We start from the raw sequence: 22203 nt of genomic DNA, 5'->3' as shown, positions 1-22203 counted from the left end.
GAGTTCACTAGAGAACATTTGATAGTGAGGATAACCCTTTATTTCTTATTATTGTTCAACTGAAAATTTCAAATCCGAATAGTATGAAAATATGTTATTGCAATGTAGTCTTTTCTGTACTATTATATAAAAGCATAGCAGTGATTCCGTATAACGTGGGTTCCTGTCACTATGGTATGGTGCGTTTTCAGGTTGCGTACCAAGGAAAAGGCCTGTACATACAGAGATTAGCTGCGAATATATTGAATAAGGAGTCGCAGACGGACGATAAAGGGTGGTCCTCCAGCTTGGGGATTTGGCGTTAGGCTAATAACCTCATCCTATATTTTAAAAAAGACGCTCGTTCAGAAACATTCACAGAAGCCTCGGACTAGGACTGATAATCACGAAGGCAAGGGATTCATGCATTCGACTGAAAGCAAGGGAATCATGTTATTATTCAGTTCAAAATCTTTTGTTATCGTGAATTCCGTCTACGAAGCTGAAAAATATCTGAAGCTTAAAATATATAAATAGATAATCATGCCTGCTATTCTGTATAGTTGCGAAACATAGTCGCTTACTCTGAGAGAAGAATACAGATTGAAAGTATTTAAGAATAAAATCCTGAGACGAATATTACCCGAGAGGAATGGTATGGGGAATGGCGGAAACTTCATAACGAGGAACTTGCATAATTTATACCGTTTACCAAATATTTTTAGGGTCATCAAGTCTTAGCCAGAATGGAAGAAAGCAAGAACGCTTTCAAAGTTTCGAGTGGAAATCCAATTGGAATATGTCCATTAGGAAAACCTAGGCGCAGATTGGAGGACAATATTAAGATGGATCTCGCAGAAATAAGGATACAAAATAGAAACTGGATCCAGTTGGCTAAGGATAGAAGTCAGTGGAGAGCTTTTGGGAACGCGGCATTGAACCTCCGGGTTCCATAGGCAATAGAGTAAGTTAGTAGAAGTGACTAACTCTTTATTGCCGACACCGTACTGTTATAAGGTAGAAATGTGAAATTCGGCCGGAATTTTCCTTTTGTCAAGGCAGCAAGTGACAGGGAGATATTTGGAAAATATGTCTCTTAAGGGGAGTTAAAGGGGGTCCAAGTTTCTTTTATGTAAAGAATTGCTTATCTCTAAAATTGCTGAAGTTAGGATTACGAAACTCGTTATATAAATATCATTAAAAATAACTAAATATATGTTTCAGTGTTTTTGAAAATTCTACATCTAAAGGGGTTCAGGGTGTAATTTCTATAGCATTATAATTTCCTATTATTTACTTAGGAAATGGCAAATCTGAGGATTCGCTGAAGTTTGAGATGCGAAATTCACTGTTTAAACTCTTAACTGAAAATAATTGAACATGTGTGTGTGTCAGTGTTTTCTAAAATAATGGTTTCGAGGGTGGAGGAAAGGGAGAAAAGTTTAATTATTTATTTCGATATTCAAATCGGTGATGCTTGTCTTATCGCCACGAGTAAGCCTAAAATTGGGTATTCGGATCCATAATCCGATACCCTGTTCCAGAATCTAAAGTCAGTATCCAGATCCAGCACCAGATTTGAATGCCTGAATTCGTATCTAAGAATCGTGTACTCGAAAGGACTCAATGTCGTGAAAGGTGCCCATACTCCAAAGAAAAAAAATAGAAATTTGAAAATGCACATATTTGACTTACAATACTTCTCTCTTGCTAAAATCGACCTTCTAAAGCGATCAATACAGAGTAAAAATCTATTCAAATCAATACTGAAAGTTTCATATGTATTGATCATGATTTTTGATACTGTACCACTGCTGTTGAAGTGGAATGCTCTGCCATAACTTCTATAAGGAGAGGAATAAAAATAAATAATGAGGTCGCTGATGAAAGTTATATCCTGACACTGAAATACTGCTCTCTGTTCCTAAAACCTGTAATCTTTCCTCTTTGTAGTGACCCCAGGCGTTCCCGACAAAAGCCGTATCTTATGTACTATATGGTAAATTCAGAGAATTAACCTTCCTGGTATATCAAAGCGTTGACGGTAGAATATCGTAGTATATGCTAGTTTGAAATATGCAAGGTTTAAAACTCTTATGACCCTTATCAGATTCGAGTGAATCTGTGCGCAAATGAAAAAGTACACTTTGAATAAGTTCCTTCTGACATGTAAATAATAATAATAATAATAATAATAATAATAATAATAATAATAATAATAATAATAATAATAATAATAATAATAATAATAATAATAATAATAATGTAAATAATTTTGATGAACCAATGGTGTAGTTGTAAAATGCTGTTCATTATGCATCGGAACTGCAAAATTTCCATATTAGCCACTGTTGATCAGATAAACAATAATTACGATACTGACTTACCATGGCACTTCCTTAGTTTCCTCAGTAGGTAACAGTGTTTCTTCCAGACATGTTTTTTGGGAGACACTGCCTACCCACTCTCCGGAGCAGGGGCGGATCCAGGACCGACTTCTGGGGGGGCGGTGGGTTGTCATACTGTTACTTAGAGCTACTTTTAACAGCTTCAAACTCTTGAATGAGTTTTATTTATATGTATAAAATATGAAAGTTTCCTCTTTTGGGGAGGCGATCGCCCCGATCGCAACCCTTCCCCCCCGTCCTGGATCCGCCACTGCTCCGGAGGAGAGCAAAATAATAAGTCTATAATATAATAATAAACAGGCTAGTACCAGCCAGCAGTGCTTCCCCTTCCCCCGGAACATTGTTTCTGAAAGAAACACTGGTAGGTAGTCTAGGTAGAGCATGTTTTTTTCATCTTCGAATATGTTCATCATTGCAGCTCAACTAATATTGCTGGGTGCAAAGCTCGAAACTACTTCCATAGACTGCTAACACTTTCATTGGACTTAAATTGGACTTGGTTTTACAATAAAACCATACGTCAATTTAGACTCGTGTCTTTTCTAATCACATATGGCAGTCGTATCTTTGTCTCCAAATTATAGTTTCACACACAGCAGCGGGGTTTGTTAACGTAAGGTCGTGATTTCATTGTCCCTTCGGATCAAACGTCCTCAAAGCATGACTAATTATATAAAATAATTACATTAAAATAAATAAAATGTATATATATCTATATATCTATATATCTATCTATCTATCTATCTATCTATCTATATATATATATATATATATATATATATATATATATATATATATATATATATATATATATATATATATACAGGCCCGTAGCCAGTTCGAAAATTTAGGGGGGGCCCGGTGGAAGTTAGGGGGGGCCCGATCCATAAATATTAGTTCATTCCATATTATAGATCATTTGCAAACCTACCGTGAAAAATTTAGATGGGTCCAGTAAAAATTTGGGGGGCGGCCCCCCTAGACCCCCCTGGATACGGGCCTATATATATATATATATATATATATATATATATATATATATATTCATACAATCATTGTAGGAATAAGTAATTATTATGTTTTTGACACCAAGTAGGTATATTTTATATGTGAATATTAAATACAAATAAACTAAAACGTGTAACGGCAAGAAATAAGTATCTGTGTATTTCTCTACAGCTATTTTTCATACACAAGCTCAATATTCTCATTATAGCATAGGATTTATGCTCTTAAAGATAATATTATAATCTCTAAATATGAGACATTTGCATCTGGAATTTGTTTGGTTCAATGCTAAAGTTGTGTGCTATTTTATATGTATACTTTATTCGTCTCATGCATGATTACCGTTATGCAGAGTAAGATAATTATTGCATAATTTGAGTAGAGTGATTTGTTCTACTCTCTTGAAATTATTAGGATTTCTCTTCAGAATTTACGTAAAAGATTAAGATGTACGTAATTATATTTTGTTAAACATTTCCAATATATCTTGACATATCTTGTGTACGAACCATCGGTGTTCTATTAGGTAGCATTAGGAAGTTATTAATTCAATTTCCGAATTCCAGAAAGTCAAAATTTCGGAATTCGGGAATTTCCCAATTATAGAAAGTGAAAAATCCCATAATTACAAATTAAAAAAAAAAAAAAAAAAAAAAACATGAAACCTTCACAGGATTGTAGGAAAGAAACCATATAAATGAGTAATTTAAGTAAATTCAACTATTTTCATGGTCATTTGTTGTTTAAATGTGTTCAAACATTGCTACATTGGGAATCCTGGATTTCGCAATATCCCAAGTTTAATACATTTTCAACACATATGAGTATCATTGTCATCGAACACCGGGAATTCATTCATGTTTCTTCAAAATGGGTTTGTAGATGTGTTCATGTTAACTTGCTGGTAGAGCGCTGGATTCCCTATTATGAAGTCTTGAATTCAAATCTAACAGGGACTTTTCTTTATTAGTAGAATTGCACAAACAAGAGAATTCCTAAAACCCAAAACTGGATTAAAAGATTGTGATCTTGGCCAATAATTAGCTTTTGGATCAGGGGCCACAAATATTTTAAAAGGCCCGTAAATCTAGTTTTCGTATTTTGTACTGAATAACCATATCATACTGAGTTAACTGATAGTTTGGGTTTGGCTACACTGTATGTAGTTCTCCAGATATAAGGCCTAGAAGAATTTTTTTTATTCAAATATATTGGATCTTTTGATCCAAAAATGTATGATGCAAGCTACGAGAAGTATTTTTAGAAAAGTTTAGAAACCCTTAAAAAGATATGTTGTGAGAGTTACGTTAGGAACACTAATATTTTGTCCGAAACCCTTCTGCATTTATTACACTTTCCATTGTCTGAGCAAGGAATCTATTAAATGACCGGTAAATCCATCTTCTTTCACTACCTGTAACCATGTCTTGGAAACAAGGCCTCACATGTCATCTGAGTTATTGGTGAACCTGCCTTACGCCAACTTTCCCTTGGAATACGCTTCACTTATGCCCACAAATTTTCAATGGGATTGAGGTCTACTACACGAAGCGGCCAGTCAATTAAATCAATCTCAGACTGCCCTGCGAATCATTCCTGAACCGCATATGCATATGAAAATTCATGATAGTTTTGTGGCTAAGCCACAGCAAGTTGTTCATTATATCTCTGCCTTTGAAGTGTAGCCTAAAGAAAATACAAATATAATTTGAAGTTCTTTTCACTACTGGATTACTTAAGGTTTTATTTATTTATTTACTGATTGCAGTTGAACGCCTCTTTTCACCACGAAAACTAAAAAGTTGAGATCTACTAAGCCTAGTTAAAGTGGCATCCGAACCACATTCGGTTTCTTGTATCCGTAGCATGTATCCAACCCGGAAACACATTGAGAAAGCACTTTGCAACTTGGACATGAATGAGCACAGCACTTCCCTACTGTACCATGGAAACGTACTGTCGTCGAAAAAAGATAATAGTGTATTTCGTGTACCTGCGCTATTTTGTTTTGATAGTTTACAATGAAAAAAAATATTTTTCTTTTTACTCTAGCAATGTCTTACTGCACATTTGGGACAAAAATATAGATAAGGTCAGCATGTACTCCTTGCCTGGTCGAAGTTACGAAATCTAAAATGAGCCTTGGAGACCCTATACGCAATAATAATAATAATAATAATAATAATAATAATAATAATAATAATAATAATAATAATAATAATAATAATAATAATAATAATAAAATGCAAACTAAAAACTAAAAAATAAATTACATTAAACGTTCAGTTTAACTTCCAACGATTATGCCCGTTACGCTCAGGAAGGGATGATAAATGAAAGTGAATGATGGTAGAATGAGGATGTGGGAGAAAACGGGAATACCCCGAGAACACCCACAGACACGATGTTCTTCGCCATAATTTACTTGGTCGGGGATAACTTGGGACCACATACATCCACTCAGCTACCACACACCTGGGACCATGCACTCTACCACTGAACCACCGTGTCCCCTATACAGAAAAGAGAGAGAGAGAGAGAGATGTACCTTTTCCCTTTTCTATTTTTATTTTGTATTTAGGGTTTTCAAAAGACGAATTTGGTTTTACATCGATATTTTCAGTACCGGAAATTTTTGAAAGCTTCAATATTTTCGATATGTCAATATTTTTCGATATTTTTCGACATTTCGATATTTTCTTTATTTCGATATGTTTCGATATATCAATGAAGTTTCGATATTTTGTCTTATCGATTTTCGATATCCAAAACCGGATATTACACTGCTCTACTTTCAATTGAAGAACAGTGAAGTACGGTAGCAGTTTGTCTTGTATAAATATCATGCATAGATGGAAGGCGCAGAGATAAATCAACACAGAGTGGCAAATAAAGCGAATGACGTAAACTCAAATAGTGTGACCCAGATACATACAAAGTAAATACACTGCTCCACAAAACTTAAGCAACTCGAATAAAGTGGCAGAAAATAAAACGACACGATCACTGCACCACGTATAATGAACAAACAGACGGTCCAGATGCACAATGTAACACAAGTGAAGACGAACAATACAGTTAGGGTGTACAGAGTGACCAAAAAGTTTAGCACAACTATACCTCAACAGGTGAAGCTGGATTGTGCGAGGGCATAGGCAGTCAATATGACGTGTGACCACCACGAACAGCTATACAGGCACGACATCTGGCCTCCAGGCTGCAATTCAGAGTGTTGATTAAGTCTTGCGGCAGATGTCGCCACTCCTTGAGGAGAACTGTTTGCAGGTCAGGGAGAGTGCGTGCTGGTGGACTGCGCTGCACTATTCGCCGCCCAAGAGCATCCCACGCATGCTCGATGGGATGGAAGTCCGGCGAATATGCAGGCCATGCAACACGCGTAATGTCTTCGCTCTCCAGATATTTGGACACAAGATGTGCATGGTGTGGGTGGGCATTGTCATCCATGAACAAGAAGTCTGGGCCAAATGCTCCGTGGAAATTGCGCACATGTGTATTGAGAATTTCATCCCGGTACCGTTGTGCTGTCAAAGTGCCATGTTGCGCAATATGGAGGTCTGTTTTGCCATCCAGCATAATTCCTCCCCACACCATAATGGAAGCACCGCCATAGGACATCCGTTCAGCAATGAAGTTTAGATGATAGTGTGTTCCTGGCACTCTCCACACTAAAGTCGACCAGAATCTGACGACAGGCTGAATCTTGACTCATCGGAGAACATGACACGCACCCACTGGTGTTCCTTCCATGCAACATCTTCCTGACACCATATGTAACGCGCACGTTTGTGCTCCAGTTTCAATGGCACACACAGCACAGACCTTCTTGCATACAGCCCTGTTCTATTGAGCCGCCGACGAACAGTTCCACGACTCACGCATTGTCCTGTAGCCTGAAACAACTCATTGGCCAGTTGAGAGCATGAAGTTTGACAGTTACGTTCGGCAGAAATTGTGAGAAATCGGTCCTCGACGGCCGACGTCTTCTTCGGACGGCCTCCTACATAACGTCTACTGACTTCACCTCCATTTTGGAAGCGACTCCACAGTCTCCACACAACACTTTTGTTCACGTTGAATTTCTGCGCCACTTCCACTTGCGATCGGCCCAATTCCAAGCGCCCAATTATTCGCCAGCGGTCAAAGTCACTCAAATGTTGTCTACCAGCCATTGCAAGGTGTGTACCCCATACAAGAATCACTAACTCAATGCTCCGAGCCTCGGACACTACTGGGCTGTTGTGTACGCCTCATGGCATAAGTTGCTCACCGCGCTTGCAACGGTGCTGCTTATGCGATATAGTGGGTGCTACCTTGTCTGTGTGTCTCTGTGTATGTGCATGCCACTAACCAGTGTTGAATGGGCCCCACATGTCCCTTATACCACGTTCTCTCGGGTTGCTTAAATTTTGTGGAGCAGTGTATGTTCACGTAAGAAGAAAGAGATGGAAAGAAATATGAATACTAAGTCAAAATGAAAAAAACACGAAGCAAAAATACATTTTCCTTGAGATTATCGAAATTATTCTTTAAAATCCATACATCCAGGGTCAGATTTCGATCTGGACTCTTGGCAAAGAAAACTTCGCATTTCCACCTCGTGTACAATCTCCACTCTTAATGATCTGCGTTCGTAAGTAGCCACAGGGACCTGTGCGAGTGTGAGTAACAAGCAGAAAAGAACAAAAACATTGATTCATGAATAATTGATATGCCATTTTCCCCAAAATTCTATTTTGACCCTGAAAATTTTCGAAAATACGGGATTTTAGGCAATGCGGCCCAGTGACTGACTAGAACAAAATTACGTCATTCAATTTGCATATTACACGTACACCAATAATTGGTATGCCTTTTCCCGAAAATTCAATTCTGATAAGGAAAATTAACGGAAATCCAAGATCCAAAATCCCAGATTTTCGTTAATATACGGACTCAAAATAGAAGTTTCGGGAAAATGGCATATCAATTATTCATGTACACTCATGTCCAAAATTATTGTCGCGTATCTATAACTGGCTTCTTGTAAGAATATAATATTATAATGATTTTGGAGGGTACTTTTAATACTGATACTATATGTGTATAATCGGAAAATGTATATTTGTGGTCAATTTCATATTAAAAGAATTACAAACACGAAAATTAGAATCAGTAAAACAAAATGTTGCTAAACGGACAAGAAAGATTTGTTTTCATTTTATTGTTCTTATTTACTGGTCTCTTGACATGAAATTTTCCACATATATGTCTTTGCCAATTATACACATACTAACATTATAAGAAATAAACGGCGAATTCATTATCAAATTATATTCCTGCAACAACATATTTATAGATGTGACAATAATGTTGGACATGAGTGTACATGTAGATACGAATCGATTGACACTCATTTCGTCTCAATCGCTCACTGGTCCGCATTGCCCAAATGGTCCCACTTTTTATTTCTGCCCCCTCTTTGACCTTGAAGCTGTGGGTTCCAGAAATCAAAAAGGGTGCCATTGGACTCAGCTCATCGAAATCTATATTTTAAACCCAAAAAAGCTTTTAAAAATATTGGGCCATGGTAACTCCCTTTTTTAACCCACCGGAGCATTTAAATTTTAATTTCTCAATGGTATCAAGACACCCATAAGAACCTTCAGGCTAGTTACACTATTCCCTGTCAAAACGTTATTGACAACTGTAGCGAAGTGTTAAGAATGTGATTCCTTAGTTCAATCAACGAGAAAACATCATGGGTGCTTATTTGATCCAAATATATATGTTTTAGGGGACCAATGCCTCCAAATTTTTTTACATCGGAGGAGATTAGAACCCCTGCCTCCGTATACTCGATTATATATGTACCTTACTGTCATCTGTCCAGATGAGAGTTTTCTTAGGATGCAAATACTTTTAAATGTCCCCTAGATGACCTCATTCCTCCCTCCATTGTTAGTATTTCCTGTGTAAAATTGATTACCATCTCTGTGACTAATAAACATGTTTCTAATTTACCTAATAATGATAACAATTGATACCTTACGTTAACAATGGATTGACCTTGGTTTCCTTAGACGAGCGTAAAGTATAATTAAATATAGACGTGTGAATCTTAAAGGTAACTAATATTCGAGATATTACATAGTAAAGATGGATCTTTATAGATCTTCACTGTGGATACCAGCATCGCAAAGGGCTAGAAGAAGATACGACTACGAATATCGAACGCCATCTCAGAATTTCAGAAATAATTTCTACGTACCGCCATACCATCCAGTAAGATTGCCAAAGGTTCAGAAGCCTTTCTTTTGTACGACACCGGCAACAGAAAAAACTGATAAGCCAAAACAGAAGAAGAGAAGGCGGCGTCGAAGAAAACGGAGACAAGGGGATAATTCCGAAAACTTAAAAGAGATTGATGATGCAAGTGATGGTCTGACTACCGACGATGGTACTTCAGTTATCAAAGAATTTACTGCTGCTGCTACCCCATGTTATTTCGTACAAAGTTTAACTGATTTTTTCTGCAAGAGACAAAGAAGTATCCATATAAACGTCGCTACATTAAAGTCAGCAACGGATGGTGTTAGTCTGAACATTTTAGACATAAAAGCTACGTTATGTCTATCATCACTTAATAAATCATTATACGCGTCATCCATGTTATCTACTCATTCCCTGCTTCGTCGTTTACGTAGGAAAAGTAGGCGTATTGTGATGAGGTCGCAAGTGACAGCAGCAATTGTCTCTTTAGGAGATCCAAGTATTTCTATTGCGCCAAGGCGATGTGGCATAGGAACTATGAATACAACGGCTGCTTCGGTATTTTCCATTCCCAATGGGAATTTTTCTGATAAAGGACTACTACACAGGTTAGCAATGCGGACTGAAACAGTAAGAAAAGCAGCGACAAAGAAGAGGAAATGCTGGTCTATTGGAAAATGCATATCTTTATCCGAAAACATCTTAGCATTTGATCATGTCACGACGTCATCTGTGGCAAAGTGTACACTGAATTATACATTTTCGTCTAACATTTTTTTAAAATTTAATCTTTCTAATTTTTCGTTCATAGCTAATACAGTTGAAATCCACAGTATGTCTGCTGAGTTATCTCAAAACTCTAATGTTTCGCTTAATGCAACTCATGAAAACAATACATGTGATTTTAACGTGCATAACCAAACAATGATGAGTTACATACCTTCAAATCCTCCAGCTCTATGTAGTGGTGTGAATTCTGAAAGTCAAACAGAATTTGAACATCAGGATTCAAACAGAACTATATCTATTGCTTGCAACACTACTAGAGTAGATAGTGAAGACGTTTGGACATGTACACAGCTAGACATCCAGAAGTTGACTCATCACATAGAAGACTCTTCAGTAACAGAAGAAGTACCTGCTATGGTTTTGTTTCAAACAGAAAAAGCTATCGGAGAATTGCGTACCTACATCGCTAAAAGTATTTTGGACAAAATTAAATTTATTGAAAAGTACAGTAAGCACCCTGAAAAGAACAAAAAGATTACTTCAATAGTGATGCAATTGAAACCTAAAATAGATGCTCAAATCGAAACAACAAGGAAACGCATCCTTAATGATTTTTCATGTATTTTATGTCTTCGAAGCGTGAAGCAAAAGAAAAAGAAGAAAATAATTCAGAAAGAGTTCGATACAATGAAAATAGTTATCATGGAAGAAATACGAGAAACATTTAAGGATTTGGAACAAGATACACCTAGCAAATGGAGTCGTTTGTGGAGAAGAATCTTTCGGTCTCCTATGTGTTCTCCACCATTTATTGTTTGAATTTTGATACTATAAAACATCGAATGCAAGTTATCATGAAACCTTCTTTTGTGGTGGATTCGAGAAGTGGAGCTTTGAGACAGAATTATGTCTTGGTTTCCCACAGACAATAAAATTATGGAAGTATGTTTTTTGTATATGAAGCAAACTCATTATTATTTATCTGGCGAAATTTTATATCTGATTACGTTGGAAGGAATTGTAAACGAGCAGAAAAGAAAAATTGAATAAAGCTGCCACTCTTAGTCTTAATCAGGAGAATGAACAAGAAGAAGAAGAAAGGTAGATACTTCTACTTCTTCACAACTTCAAACCATTGAAGGAATCAAGAGAAGTTAGAACTTCAGATTGCGAAATACTATTTCGTCTTTTGAAAGAAAAATTAACCCAGGTGTTTTTGTTGGATTTTTAAAACCACTTGAATATCACTAATGATTAGATTTTCTTAAAGACAGTCCACGCTAAAACTTTTTTTTATATATAAAAATTAGGTACTCTATAATATTTTCTTCTACATCGTATTTTGTTATATTGTCTTTACGACCGTCGCAAATGAGATGGAATCGAGGACAGATTAAGAGTGGTTTAAGTTTCTGCTGTTGATTGGTTAGCAAGGAACTCCAGAATTGAAACTTAGCTTATTAAACGAATAAAAACTGAAGAAAATATGAAAAAGGAGAAAGACTTCGATACTAGGTGTCCACATTCATTATTAAGGATGCGTTCTGCTCTGGTCTGAATTAGTTATGTATTGACAGTACAAATGAAAATTATATATGAGTAATAAACATTAATCTCATTTTACAGTTGTATGTCTATTTCATTTAAAATTACTCAAAGTATGCAAAGAGCAATCAATTGAACATAACCCTACAATGTTATTAGCTTATAATAAAAGAAGTGAAAAAAAAGTACAATGATGAGACACACATACTTTTCGAGAAAGTAGTGAAAAACGAAATTTTGTACCTAAGAATTCACATTGCGCGAAAACTGCACCACATATTAAGATGAAATTAGGGGTGGAAATGGAATTTCAGAACTGAGGGGATGCTCATTAATACATAGACTGATCGAGCTCCCATTACTGATGTGATTTTCCTGTGGAGAACTCTAGAACCTTCATTGCCACTAACTCCTATTCCCGTGCGAAGAATAGGAGTTTTAAGTGGTAAACCGAGGACACGGTGCGCAGTACTAAAGTCCTTTGACACATGGTGTTCCTAGCTCGATCCCAGCTCATGAAAGATGAGCTTTGTAGTAGTCAAACACTGATGCGATGTCGGGGGATTTTTTCGTTTCCTCTCACTTTTTTCATTTCAAAATTTTGTACATTATCAACATCACACTTAGTCTCTTGAAGGGCCGCTGTGATTCAGTGCTAGAGCGTTCATCTCTGGTGCATGAGTCCTTGGTTTGATCCCAGTTCGCACCAAATGATCTTTCTGGTGGACAAACACCGTGTATGTGGGTTTTCTCGGGGTTCTTCCGTTTCCTCCCACTTTTCCCATTTCATCATTTCATTCATTTCTCATCGTCACTGTCTCCTTTAGCCTACGAGTCATAACCGTGGGACATAAAACTTAAAGATTTCATTTCGTTTTTCCTTCATCTCGGAGCATAAAGGGAATGTGAGGCGATGAGGTGTGGCAAGTTGTAACGACTGTGTGTTATTCAGTCAAAAACAGCAGTACCGTAAAGTACAAGAGGAAAGTGAAAACGCCATAACAATACGTTTTGCAAAGACAAACACATGCGTGGATCAAGATTTAAGTTCCACGTGCGCGCAGTACACAATATTTTTAGTGCCGACCTTTCCGCCTAAATGGAGGAACCATTTTGTGTGAAGCAGTACGACACAAGAGAAACCATCATCTGTGCAATATGGTGGCCCCTGCGAGAGATCAAGAACGATTGACGCGCTGATGTTGTACGACATCTTCCACGCATGTAGCAGAAGGTGGTACAGATTGGATGCGATTACGTTAAAGTACTGTAACAAGTGTTCTTCTATTCATGAATCCAGATACGAATCATAACAATGTTGCCATTATTTTATTCAACCCTTGTATATAACGATTTCTACGGATCACTAAAACCACTGATCTTGTTCTATTCATGCATTTAAAACTATTATGTCTATTTTTCAGTAGAAACCCTGTAAAGAATAATGCCGGAGCTTGTTTATTTATTTATTTATTTATTCAATTTCTTGGAAGAAAAATTGCTCTTAAATTCTATTAATTGGTCTGCAGTGTTTTGGTGTTATAAAACTACGAAAATCTTGTTTTCTTTTTTGTAAATGATTTTTCCTCTGATAAACAACACACTACAAAGCAGCCCTAGCTCTTTCATCTGTCGGTAATGAGCCAATATCATAGCTTTTTAGATATCTTATTTTAAACATTACTAGAACAAACGAAATATCAATATATGTGAATGAGTGGGAATACTAACATCTTAACTGAAATAGCCAAAGTAAAATTAAGTTGGAAGCAGTTGGACTTTAACAACAATATTTTCAAAAGTAAGTTTGCAATATATTTATTTTCTTTCTCAAAAATTAATGTTTCAAAGAAATATTTTATTAGAATATTTTGAAATGAATTAAATAGATAATTTTCCTTACACAAGTATATGGAAGAACTGCATACAATTTACAGAAAAAATATCAATTTGGAAATGTATTGTTTTAACTTTCCTTATTCCTCTAAATAGTAAAACTTATTTCATAAATATGTACTAAATGCTTTCATATCAATTTCTTAACTCTCTAACTAAATTAACACTAACTATGGAACCCGGAGGTTCAATGCCGCGTTCATAAAAGCTCCCCACTGACTTCTATTCTTAACCAACTGGATCAATTTCTGCTTTGTATACCTATTTCTGCGAGATTCATTTTAATATCGTCCTCCCATCCGCGCCTAGGTCTTTCTAATGGTCATTTCCCGATTGGTCTTCCAGTCAAGACTTTGAAAGCGTTTCTGCTTTCTTCCATCCTAACTACATGACCTGCCCACCTAAGCCTCCTAGACTTGATGATCCTAACAATGTTGGGTAAACCGTATAAATTATGTAGTTCGTTGTAAAGTTTCCGCCATTCCCCATTCCCGTTCCTCTTGAATCCGAATATTCGTCTCAGGATCTTGTTCTCAAATACTTCCAGTCTGCGTTCTTCCCTCAGAGTAAGCGACTATGTTTCGCAACCATACAGAACAACAGGCATGATTATCGTTTTATATTTTCCCCAGGGAAGAAGAATTTGCGACGAATTTGATCTGAATAATAACAAGAATTCCCTGCTTTTAGTAAACATTTAATTTCTTCGTGACTATGGTTTTGGTCTGTTAATATTCATCCTAGATATTTGAAACTATCCATAATATCCCGACGAACTTCCATGCATTTAGTTTTCTTTGCATTTACTTCTAAATCCATGTCCCTGCAAGGTTTTAATAGGGCCTAAAGCCTCTGCATTTCTTTGTATTGTTCTCCTATCATCTCCTATTAAAGTTATATCATCAGCATATTGTAAAGACCGCCCGTGTCAAGGGTGCCCATCAGGGAGTGGGCAAGGTGGGGCGCTCGCTCCCCCCCCCTACCCAGATAGCACAGAAAACTTTTTCAAAATGTTTAAAAATTTGCAAAGGCAAATTAAAATGTTTGCAAAAAACTTGCATTTTCAAATGAGAAAATTTGCCGAAAGTTCAATGCAAATAACGAAGTTGACGCTGGCTGAGTTTGCAGCAAAGTTGCCTCAGAAAATGAAAACATCTGCCATTACAAACGAAATGTTTGCGACTGCACAGCAAGAAAGTTTACCAGGACTCTGCTGCAAATATTTTGTGCAAATTTTCTTTGACAAAATTTCCGAAAATGAGCTGATGAATTTGGTGAAAATATTAAAAGATTTGCAGCAACATTACAGAAAGTGTTTTCACGATCACAAGATCATGTTTGCTGCAAATGTATCAGGTAATGTTTGCTGCAAATTTATAAAGTGAAACCTAACTTTATGAAACATCAACATTTTTATAATGTGGATCCGTCTTTTCTTAGTGGCAAGCATTAAACATCTTTAGCTACTTGCCAAAGGTAAGAAACTTGCGAACGATAAACGCACAGACAAAGGATATAGCAATTTATCTACTTACTCAACGATCATATCCCTGCCCAGATAGCACGAATACTTGCGGCAAATTTTTGCTTCGTTTAGTGGAGCAAACAATCTGAAAGTTTGTGAAGGCAAAATTTCTTAATATTTATTAAAAGCTTTCAATATGATCTGCAAATTTTCGCTGATTTGTAAAAATAAATTCACCACTGCAATTAACTTGCATTTTTTTTTAAATTATAGCGTTGAAAGTTTGCCGTCGCAAACAGTTTGCTACTCTGTAAGAAACTTGTTTCGAAAAATTTGCTGAAAGCAAATATGTGGTGATATTACCGAGTGCACGCGCATCGTACCCAGAATTCACTGCGCTACATCAACTGTGACAAAACAAGCGGGAAGTGAGAATCGAGAATCGGGAAAAACCAATGCACCAAAGGACTCCAGAAAAAACTCACTTTTCTCTTATCAGATGTTCTTTTTGACCCAGGCAGCCTGACATTATTTTGTGAATGTGTGAGAGAGATATGATCGTTGAGTAAGTAGATAAATTGCGATATCCTTTGTCTGTGCGTTTATCGTTCGGAAGTCTCTTATCTTTGGCAAGTAGCTAAAGATGTTTAATGCTTGCCACTAAGAAAAGACGGATCCACAATATAAAAATGTTGATGTTTCATAAAGTTAGGTTTCACTTTATAAATTTGCAGTAAACATTACCTGATACATTTGCAGCAAACATGATCTTGCGATCGTGAAAACACTTTCTGCAATGTTGCTGCAAACTTTTTAATATTTTCACCAAATTTATCAGCTCATTTTCGGAAATTTTGTCAAAGAAAATTTGCACAAAATATTTGCAGCAAAGTCCTGGCAAACTTTCTTGCTGTGCAGTCGCAAACATTTCGTTTGCATTGGCAGATGTTTTCATTTTCTGAGGCAACTTTGCTGCAAACTCAGCCAGCGTCAACTTCGTTATTTGCATTGAACTTTCGGCAAATTTTCTCATTTGAAAAGGCAAGTTTTTTGCAAACTTTTTAGTTTGCCTTTGCAAATTTTTAAACATTTTAAAAAAAATGTTCTGTGCTATCTGGGTGTACTTACTCTCACACACATTCACAAAATAACGTCAGGCTGCCTGGGTCAATAAAAACATTTGATAAGAGACCAGTGAGTTTATTCTGGAGTCCTCTGATGTATTGGTTTTTCTCGATTCTCACTTCCCGCTTGTTTTGTCACAGTTGATGTAGCGCAGTGAATTCTGGGTACCATGCGCGCGCACTCGGTAATATCATCACATATTTGCTTTCAGCAAGTTTTTCGAAACAAGTTTTTTACAGAGTTGCAAACTGTTTGCGACGGCAAACTTTCGACGCTATATTTTCAAAAAAGATGCAAATTAATTGCAGTGGTGAATTTATTTTTATAAATCAGCGAAAATTTGCAGATCATAATGAAAGTTTTTAATAAATATTAAGAAATTTTGCCTTCGCAAACTTTCAGATTGTTTGCTCCACTAAACGAAGCAAAAATTTGCCGCAAGTATTCGTGCTATCTGGGTAAGAGGAAATTATACTTGGGAATATCGAAAACGCAATGGATTTTTTACATTAGTTACAGCAAAATTTGAAACTATATTTGGAATGTCGCTCATATATGACCCCCCCTGGAAACCACAACATGGGCGCCCTTGCCCGTGTCATCATTTGCTATAGCTAATATTCCCTCTGCAAGACAAACATGATGATTTTTATTAGTTCCTACATTTTCTAAAAGAGGGCAGAGACTCTCATGCAATAGCAAGTTTTCTTATTTCATCGTTCGACTTAGTTCTCATTCTGACGATAGATGGCAAGAAATTTAACATTTACCAGAGAGCAAATATTTTATGCTTTAATTTGATTCGTTAAAGCAAAATAATGCCATTGCATTGAAGATTAAGTGAATCAATGTTTTTTGTTGATTCGAGGCTCAGAACAATATCTTTTACATTTAACTCCCTAATATTGTCTTCATTTCTTTGTTTTTTACACTTTGTTTTTGTAAAAATAGGGATCTATCTTGTGATGATACTAAGCACAATATAAAACAGGTTTCTCTCTTTGTTGAAAGCTATGTCGTGCTAATAGAAGCTCCTAAACAACAAGGTATAACTAGAAATTGGAAAAGGAAGTATAGCTGCAGCCTTTAGAATACTCAAAGACTGTTTTTAGTGTTGGCTTTGATATTGCAGCCATGTAACGTATCTCCGTAACGTATAAGTTAGGCCTCCCCCCCCCTCTTCCCGTCATTCTCAGAATTTAATGAAACTTACAACTAGTTAGTGCATCGTTAGTACACATTAGTGCACATAACAATAACATTAGTATTCAACAGTATAAGAGTTACTATAGCGATTATTAGTGGGGTCAACTTGAGACTTACCAACTTCTACACTAACTGTCCCACAAACATGGGACAATCGTCATTCGTTAGTATGCCGTTAGTGAACATTAGTACTCTAATAGTGTAAAAGTTATTAGCTATTGTTAGTGGGTTCCTTTTAAGATTAATTCTGCCACAAACATGGAACAAGTGTCATTCAGTAGTGCATCATTAGTACACGTTGCTTTTCTAACACTAACATTAGTGCTTTGATAGCATAAGAGTTATTAGCGGTAACCAGGAACTAACTTGATATTTACCAACTTTTACAATAATTCTTCCACAAACATGGTTCAAGTGCCGTTCGTTTATGCAGCGTTGGTGCACACTAGTGCTCTAACACTAACGTTAGCAGTATAATAATGTAAGAGTTATAACAGATTATTAGTGGAGTTTCAATTTGAGATTTACCGCGACTTCTACACTAATTATCTCATAAACATGGGACAAGTGTCAATCGTTAGTGCATTGTTAGTGTACATTACTACTCTGACGCTAACGTTAGTGGTGCAATAATGTATATAAGTTATTACAGATTATTAGCGGGGGTTCAATTTGAAATTTATCTACTTTTACACTAATTGTCTCACAAACATCGGATAGATGTCAATCGTTAGCGTTTCGTTAGTGTACATTACTACCCATAAAACTAACTTCTAGTGCTGTAATAGCATCAGAGTTATTAGTGATTATTAGTGGACCGGTATGAGATTCACCAACTTTCCACGAACAATGGACAAGTGTCATTCATTAGTGAATTAATCGTGTACATTACTGTTCTAACATTAACATTAGTGCTCTAATAATGTAAGAGTTATTAGCGATTATTAGTGGGGATCAACTTGAGATTATCAATTTTAACGCTAATTGACCCACAAACATGGATTAATTGGGATGCAATAGTGCATCGTTAGTCCAAATTAGTGCTCTAGTCAGTAGTAAATGTTAGTAGGGACAATTTAATGTTTACAAACGTTTATAGTAAATTTCCTACGATTATGGGACAAAGTTATTCCTTAGTGCTGCCTTAGCGTCATCAACAACACAAAACACTAACATCAGTGCTGTCATGGTGTATGAGTTAATAGCTATTAGGCTTGTGAGTGCACATGAGATCTATTAGTTTTCTGCACTAACTGTCGCGAATCATAGAACAAGCGTTATTCGTTAATGCATCATTAGTGCTTTTAATGAGAATAACGTTGTTGCTGTTATAATGCAGTTTCGTAACAACGTAACTTTTATCTACTTCATAAAAGGAAAGTATGCTCTAAAGTTTTCTCTTATATTTGAAGATGTATAATAACGTGGAAACTAAACTCCAATAATAATAATAATAATAATAATAATAATAATAATAATAATAATAATAATAATAATAATAATAATAATAATAATAATAAGTATTATTAATGTGCAGGTGTTTACGAAGGTTAGTGGTAGCCCGAGCCATCAAACCAATATACGCCACTGGATTTATGTAGTGTATAATTCGAAAATATAATCAGCTTTATGAGTTAGAAAATTTTGTGAGTGACCAAAGTGCTGGTACTATTATTGGCAAAATAAACTCAAGATAAAATGGAGTTAACACTTTTGAAACACAATTAAAGTTTCTTCCTTACTGTTGCGAAAGTTTTCAAGTATTGCTTTGCCATTGTCAGTTGCAACATATACAATAGGATATAGTTATTTACTACAACAATCAGTAAGGTAAATACTTGTTACTTTTAACCATGTGCGACGACAGACAAGGTAGAGGCGTCATTTGGGGAGGGCAGGAGGAGCAATTGCCTCCTGAGTTACAATATTATATATACTTAAATGAATCATATAGTAGTAAGCCCCCTTAATATGCAGCCGAGTCAGCAAAAAAATCTCGATTCTGATTGGTTGAGAGAGGTCACGTGACTTTAGGCCCCGCCCACGCGGTAAATTCAAATTTCCAGGTCACGTGGTATGACGTCATAAGTCACGCCGCGGGGGAAATCCCTAACTTTGGATTTTTGAAATTCGTTCCCTTTTACTGGTAAGATGAGTGCTTTGTTACCTGCTTCTGATTGGGTGACAGAAGTCACGTGATCTTAGGTCCTGAGATATTTGAAATTCCTTCCCTTTTTATGGGTAACATGAATGCTTTGGTACCTCGATTCTGATTGGTTGATAGACGTCACGTGATTTTAAGCTCTAGGATTTTTTAAAATTCGTATCGTTTTACGGTTAAGATGAGTGATTTGATACCTGATTCTTATTGGTTGGTAGAGGTCGTGTGGTCTTAGACCTTGGGATTTTGGAAATTCGGTTATCCTCTTTGATGAGTACTTTGGTACTACGATACTCATTAGCTGATAGAGGTCACATGATTTTAGACCCGCCACACGATGAACAGGTTACATGGTATAACGTGGGAAATCCCTCACTCATTTGTTTCCTTTTACGTTTAAGATGAGTGTTTTGGTACCACGATTTTGATTGTTCATACAAGTCACATGATCCTAGCCTTAGCCCATGCGAGAAATTCAAATTTTTAGGTTACGTGGTATAGCATCATAAGTTAACGTTGTGGAGAAATTTATCACTTTGAATTTTAGAATTACGTTCCCTTTTATGGTTATGTACTGAAGTTCATCTTAAATATTATTGTTTCCTTTTATGAGTAAGATAGTTCTTACCTTATATGTTTACGTATGGAGATCATGTCCTTGAATTAGTAGCCTATGTCTCTGAAAGGATACATTCATTTTAACAATGGTGAAAGAGGGACCCGTCCTTGTCGCTTGTAGATTTCTTATAACACATTGTTGTGAGTTTAAGCGATTTTTAAACGCTCAGTAAGCGCTTTATTAATGGAAACAGTGTTGCCAGATTTTTCTTACCTAAACTGCTCCGATTCTTTTCGAAACGGTTCCGCAGAGTGCAAGAATTTTTAAACTAAAAATTTTTCGAACTAAAAAAAATGTCAAAACTAAAAATTTTTCGTACCAAAAAAATTGAAACAAAAAATTCCAATCCAAAAATTTTCGAACCAAAAAAATGAAAGAAAATTTTTCGAGCTAAATTTTGAAATCAAAAAATTTCGAACTAAAAATTTTTGAAAGTAAAAATTTTCGAACTAAATTTTCAAATCAAAGTTTTTTCGAACTAAAAAAATTGAAACAAAAATTTTTCGAACCCCCAAAAAAATTCAAAAAATTTTTCGAACTAAACCATTTTTAAAAAACAAGTTTCGAACTAAAGATGTAAACAACATCTAAAAATTTTCAACTCAAACTTTTTATCGAACTAAACTTAAAATTTTCGAACTAGAAATTTAAACCAAGTTTTGGAAAACTAAAAGAAAAACCCGAAGAAATGTTTCTCCAGGAATCGAACTCAGGTCTTTCAAACCAAAGACGTGTATGCTAACCATTTAGCTATGAATGAATTCGTTTCTAATCGTGCTTGGTGGGTTTCGAACCATGGTCCTTGAAATACTTTACGATATGTAAAAGAAAATACCGTTTTCGTTCGCGGATTAAAATAAAATGCTGATAGACTTCTTTGTGCGTTGACATAGAAGCACAAAAGATTGAAATGCAAGCGTCAGCCGATGTTGTATCGTATTACTTTTGTTTTACTACGGACGTGTCAGCATGATTCATGAAAAAGCAAACATTGACATTCTCGTATGGAATGTGAGGAAAATTAAATGTCGTCACAGTTACGAAAGGTGGTTCCGGTAGAAATCATTTAGAATGATGTCATGATCGGAATTGCGATACTAGATGTTGTAACTATTGAGGAACGTGAATGACGTCACGATCGATTGTTACACATCGTTTTGGTTCGTGAGTCAGGACGAAAGCAGCGTTTTGATTGGTTCATTGTGACATCATTTTATGAATTTCCTCGTTTCTGATTGGTTGATGATGACGTTTTCATAGCGACCTAAATAAAAATCTAAATTTCATTTTTCAAATCCTACATCGCTTTCAACTGTCAAGTAAAGAAGGTCTGCTTTTTAAAAGTGTCTTCATTTAAGCTTTACTGCACCGACTTTTTGTTCATTGAATTTGAGGTAAGTTCAGTGAGATTTTATTTTTCACACAAGATTCGAAAATCATTTTTATTTAATATTTGTGGGAATTACATATACGGATCACTAATACAATGTTTTACTTTTAGTACGAAATATTTAGGCTATGTGGAATTAGTGGAATGGGAAAGTGGAAGTACCCCGAATAAACTCACGAGATCGAAACAGGAACCCCACACACATTAAAACTAAGCACGAGAAATGATAGGTTTTTTTTTATTTTGGTTCAGCGTCCCTTCAGCTTAATGTTGAATCTGAGCGCCCGTCGGGAATTGAACCATGGCTAAAAATGTGTGCATTTAGTTTTGAAAAGAATGCATTACAAAATTTCGAAAACTACGTCTGAGAATAATATGGTTCGATTCAATTTGAAAGCATTA

The sequence above is a fragment of the Thermobia domestica genome, chromosome 10, assembly GCF_964235325.1.
Source record: "Thermobia domestica chromosome 10, izTheDome1.hap1.1, whole genome shotgun sequence".
NCBI lineage: Eukaryota > Metazoa > Arthropoda > Insecta > Zygentoma > Lepismatidae > Thermobia > Thermobia domestica.
This window is presented reverse-complemented; position numbering follows the sequence as displayed.